Genomic DNA, 6,000 nt, shown 5'->3' on the forward strand with positions numbered 1-6,000 from the left:
CTCTGCCATCGTATCCTTGCTGCTGTAGGGGTAGATGATTTGGGGCACTGCCCCACATACTGTACAGGAAATAGAGGCGATAACCACATAGGCTGTGACCGCAAGTAGCTGTGTGACCTTTCAGTCTGTTAGTGCATTTGGAAAAGATGGGCCCCCCTGGCTGAGCCAGGTGCTGGCAAGCTCGTCTACTTTCCAAGCAGTGCTCAGCTACGCGGCAGCTTGGCAGTGATCGTTCACCCAGCACGGCCTTGCCCCTCCCGGCACATCTCACACAAGCGCTAAGAGCCGTACACGCTCCTCACCGGCACAGCCGGGGTCCCCAGGGAGCGCCCAGAGCTTTACAAATGAATGTGACCGAGATGAATAATGCCAAGAAGAAGACATGCAGAGCAACCTGTGCTGCTCTTCCGCCAGAAGTCAGGTTGTGTTTGGAAAACATGAGCTGCAGTCACAAATTTCCCCATCATGCATTTGCCTGACAGCAGGCACATTGTATTTTACAGCAGGAATGTGTTCATTACGCTGTCATTAGTCATGAAGAACAGCCTGGTTAATAATGGAGATCTATAACACTCATACACAGAATCAGCCATAACGAATGCGCTATTACCATACAGAGCTGGGGAGTTTCAGTGCCCCCCTCTTCGCCGAGGCAAAGGGAGCTAATGTCGCTCCAGTCGTATCAGCAAAAGCAAAGAGGTGTCACTGGCAGAAGGCATGTTTGCACACCCATTGCATATGCTCCTGACCTCTCTGCCCCTATATCTAGCTGAATTCTCATCAGGAGGAGGAGCAGCCAGGGCCGGGACAGAAATGCACGGGCACCATGGTTGTACCAAGCTCCCTTACACTGTCTTGATCGACTCCAGTGATGTTGAAGTGGAGTTAAATTCTGGTGTCAGTGAAAATCAGGCATTTGAAAAATAAGGGTTTTGGAAATGGCTTTATAATCCTTATTGTTGGGGGGCGGGGAAGAAAGTTATGCTAAACAGACTTCAGTGATGTGTGACTCCTGGTGAAAGCAGTCATCGGCTTTACGGCATTGGGCCATGAGACGGGAGACCCAGGTTTCTAGCTGTACCGTCAATTCACAGCACAGTGCTGGGATCAGAGCCCCTTACCACCAAGAATTCGGCTTCCAACCCCCTGATGCCATTCCCCCTCTGTGAGCTGCTTTCTCCTGGGCTCAGGCCATGGACACCGCTGATGTACAGCCCTGCAGAAAGGCTTGCATCAGCCTTCTTGCCTTCCTGTCCTCAGCACAAAAGCTTCATGGTAAGGTTTTTTAACACACTAGCATCTGAAGTTAAATTTTTTTGTTGTTGATTTACACATCCCTCAGCACCTCGGGGCGTCTGCTTGTGTGGAAATGAATACCCTGGTGCTCGTCCCAGCAGGTGCTCAAATGCGTGGCTGGGCTGGGCCGCTGCGCCGGGAGACGGGGAGCCCAGCCCCGGGCTCAACATGGGCAACAAGCCCCTGGGCAATTCAGCTTACCCGGACCTTGCCAAGAAAGGTCACATCACGGACATCTTGCTGGAGATTGCAGGGCAAAGCCATCGTAGTGCCACAGCTCTAAACACCAGGATTTTGGGCAAAGGTTAGCAGGAGACATCCCCTTGATCTGTTGGCAATGAGCAAGGCATCTCCGTTCGCTCTCTGGGGCTTTGACCACTGCCCTGTGCTATTTCCAGTCAGTCTGGACTTTGCAGGTCCTTTAAGGGCTTGCTCATGTGCATCCTGACCGCTTCCCCCGGTTGCCTGGGCTTTCCTCTCTGCCGGGTAGCGGGGCAGTAGGGGAGTGACAGCATTTGGCTCAGCTCTCCTCCAGCAGCTTCCAGACCAGCCGGGCTAGGAGCTGAAGGTTGGCAGACCCTGAGGCAGAATGGCGTTTGCCAAACCTCCAGAGAAGGCACTCCTTTTCTGGTGCGTCTCAGCATCTCTGGCCAGCCAGGCCGTGGATCTGCTGGGAGACCTGTGAGGAATTCCAGCGGTGCCTGGCCACAAGCGACGGCTTTATGGAGATCCTTGCTGAGCGCTGTGTCCGTACCCTGCCCTGTGTGGGTGGCTGCGGTCTTGGGTTGTATGAGCTCCCCTGGGAAAGGGGGAAACTGCTGCAGCCTATTACAACCTCGAGCACCTACAGCTTCCTCGTCCACCTGGACGTACCGCCACTGGCCCTCAGCTGAGTTCTTGGAGCCCCATTTAACATCAGACCTGAATCAGCTCCCCATCCTTCCTCACCAACATACCTCCCCTTGCATCAGGCTGGGTTTCTGCTGGTGCTCCCTGGTCTGCCCTGTCCCCCGGAGCCATGCTGCGTGCTAGAGGGACGAGATGAGCAGAGGGGTCCTGCCTCCCAGCATCAAACCGGTGCTTTCCCAGCCCCCCAGCAAAAAATGAGGTTCCTGGCTGAGCAAGCATGGAGTTTAATGTATGTAGCTCTGCAAGTTGGTTTTGTTTATCCTGGAGATACCCAAGGTGCGAGGCTGGTTCCTACCCGAATCCTCTGAGCTCTCCTAGCCTGGCCATGGCCTCCCTGGGTGGTTTCCGCAGCACAAGCCCTGCTTGCCGCTGGTGTATCGGGGCTCTGCTCTCCCTTCCCACCCCCAGTTTCAGTGCCTGCTGCAGAGATCACATCATCTTAGTTCAGAGGGGATAATGGGTGAAAATAGCCCGGAGATACCTGCTCAGTGAAGCAGCCAGGGACCATATATATGCATTAAAAAACAAAGCAAAATTGCTGCAAAGTGCAGAAGTTCCTGCAGCTCAGGGTTATCTGCTGGCCTTTCATGTTCAAAACCGATGGAGCATGTTCATCGCTATTCATCAGCACGATGCAAGTTCCCTGGAAAAGCAGCATTTACCTGCCTCGATGCTGTTCCTCCTCAAACACACTCCAAAAAAAGGCAGGACCCATGCATCTTTAATAGGGGTACTAAATAAGTTAGTTTGCTATCTATAATTTAATTATCATTGGAGAGGCTGAATAAGGAGGTATCTTCTGCAGGGGGAAGCTTTCTCTTTCTGCCTTGAGCCATAAAATTGGATGTCACCATTAGATGGGGGGTTGCTGGTGATTCTGTAATCATCCTCCCAATAACGATGCGATCAGATTATCAACCCTATTTTGCCAGCAGACCAGCATTGCGAATTTCCTTGGGACTTAAAGAATCTCTTAAAAAACACCCCAGGCTTCGATCGCCCTTGCTTGCACCCAGAAAGCGCTTGCCATTACTGAAGTCCGCAAAGCCCTGCACCAACACCGCCGCCCCAATCCGCCCGGTGCTCGGGCAGCGGTGCAGGCAGCGAGATGGGCAGCGGTGCAGGCAGCGAGACGGGCAGTGGCTGGACCGTGCTGGTTCTCCCAGATCCACCTTGTCTCCCCCCAGCTCACCCTCACCTGCCCACAGGATGAGAGCCCTGGCAGCGGGACTGGGGTATTGGAAGCACATTTCCACTCCGCCGCACAGATGTTCCTAGCCCATGCCAAGAGAGCGGGAGACGCTTAAATAAAGAAAACATTGTCCTATGGCAAAGCCCAGCAAGCATGTACGAAGATTTCTCTTTTTTTTATTATTGCTGTGATTTGGCAGCATGAAAATGGATTTCTGCCGGGCCTGAATCAGCTCAGCTCAGATCTGTTCAAGATTTTTTTCTTGCGCTCAACCTAATATCCAAGTGCCTCCCAAGAGCAAGAGGCTCTTGCCCAGCCAGAGGAGATGTTCCTAATGCCGTCCCGTCACCGCGTCCGCGTGCCAGGTGCAGGCAGCGAGACGGGCAGTGGCTGGACCGTGCTGGTTCTCCCAGATCCACCTTGTCTCCCCCCAGCTCACCCTCACCTGCCCGCAGGATGAGAGCCCTGGCAGCGGGACTGGGGTATTGAAAGCACATTTCCACTCCGCCGCACAGATGTTCCTAGCCCATGCCAAGAGAGCGGGAGACGCTTAAATAAAGAAAACATTGTCCTATGGCAAAGCCCAGCAAGCATGTACGAAGATTTCTCTTTTTTTTATTATTGCTGTGATTTGGCAGCATGAAAATGGATTTCTGCCGGGCCTGAATCAGCTCAGCTCAGATCTGTTCAAGATTTTTTTCTTGCGCTCAACCTAATATCCAAGTGCCTCCCAAGAGCAAGAGGCTCTTGCCCAGCCAGAGGAGATGTTCCTAATGCCGTCCCGTCACCGCGTCTCCCTAATCAAACCAAAACTATCCATGTTTTTATATGCATCCCAGCAGTCTGGTGTCCAAGGCACCGGGACAGTTCATGCTGTAACAACAAGGAATTTTCCGTAATAGCAAGCAGGCATTTTCCCCCCTGCTCATTGCGTTTGACATGTAGATTTTCCCCACCCCAAATTTGCTCCAAAGTCTAAGCCTGGTACGCAGAAAATGGCAGCTTGAAAGGCAGAAGCTGGAGACAGCCAGGAGCTCCCAAAAAAGGCATTTTAGGGAGAAAGTGCTGACGCAACCCAGCGCTGCTGGCGTGCTGCAGCGCCGATAAATATTTGATTTAGCCTGAATAGGAAGGCATCGCGTTCGGAACGATTTGAAGAAGAGCGGAGATCGCAAATACGATATTATTGAAGGGAAGATTAGCATAGCGAGCAATCCTGGCGCTCACTCCAGCGTGCGAATTGCTTTGGATTGGAATAAACTGGCGTTACCTGTCGGAAAGGTATCGCTGCCTGCCTGCTCCGGGAGCCGGGCGGGCTGTGCTGCCGGCCCTGCAGGACGCCTGCGCCTCAGGGCTTGGAAAGACGCTGCTAAATAAAAAACAGAGCAGAGTTTTAAGTTGTTGGCTCACGTGTGCTGTTAATATTCCCCGCGTTAGCATCGCAGGGAGCAGCTGGGAATCAGAGAGACTCTCGGTGCTATTTAGCTGCTGCACTTTGTCGCAGGTTGCCGGGGACCCCAGGAGAGCCGCTTTCATTACCTAATACTTTCTAATTTTGGCAGTTTTGGGTTTTTTTGACTTGACTCCGTTTCACTGTCGCATTTTAGACTATTTCCCTTTCACGTGTTCATCAGGTCTCGCTTTCTATCCATCCCCTTCTAACAAACGCCGGTTTCTGATCCGACTCTCAACCTGGCTCCTGCCTCTTTGACTTTCTGGCTCCCCTCGCTTTTTCTTTAGGCTTTTCCTTGCTTTCATTATCAAGTTGCTTTGGATTTCTGGTTCCACTTAATTCAGCATTAAGCCCTGCTCGGGTTCCCTCTCTTGCTCCCACCACTGCTGTTTTGGCTCGGGTGGGATGCTGCCGGGCTCGAGTGTCCAGCCAAAACCAACTAGAGAGAAACAACAAGTACTTTTATTTTCAGTGAGCCAGGAGCTTTCTAGATTCAATAAACTCCATTCTTCCCACACTCTGTGAAGCACAACCTGCCTTTGTTAAATAATTCAGATAGAAAAAATCCCCATATCCTCATGCAAATGCTCCGATGGATTGCAGTTTCCACCTGCAGTTTGCAGTGGGGTTTGCAGCAGGACAGTGCCGTGAGCAGGGCCAGGAAGCTGCCAGGAGTTGCAGGGAGCACTCAGGACTTTGCTTTATGGATTGCGACCTTTGTATAGGAGAAGGGAACCTAATTTTAAGGATGCCTTTCCAAAAGGAGCATTTTATATATTGGCTTTGTAAAGATGGATTTCACAGCTCTCTGGCCAGGAGGATGCTGAGAAATGAGCTTTAACCGTGGGTGCAGAGCCAGTCTGAGAGTCGAACCTCTGAGCTTGGAGGTGTTTGTAGACAGAGTTTCGGCTCAGCCTTGATGCTGTTCCCCGACTGCCTGAGACAGCGAGACCCTCCCGCAGTGCCAGCAACTTTCCTTAGCCAGGCTGGGAGCAGCGAGCCAACACGGTGCAAGTGGGTTTCTCCAGGGCCAGGTCCTGCACCGAGCCACCGCACCGCATCCCACCAGCCGGCCCGGTCCGAGCGCTGCCGAGCCCAGGAGCCTGTCCCCCAGGTCACAGGAGGGTCGGCTCCATCCCACCAGGCAGGG

The sequence above is a fragment of the Aptenodytes forsteri genome, unplaced genomic scaffold (assembly GCF_000699145.1).
Source record: "Aptenodytes forsteri isolate BGI_AS27 unplaced genomic scaffold, ASM69914v1 Scaffold186, whole genome shotgun sequence".
Lineage (NCBI taxonomy): Eukaryota > Metazoa > Chordata > Aves > Sphenisciformes > Spheniscidae > Aptenodytes > Aptenodytes forsteri.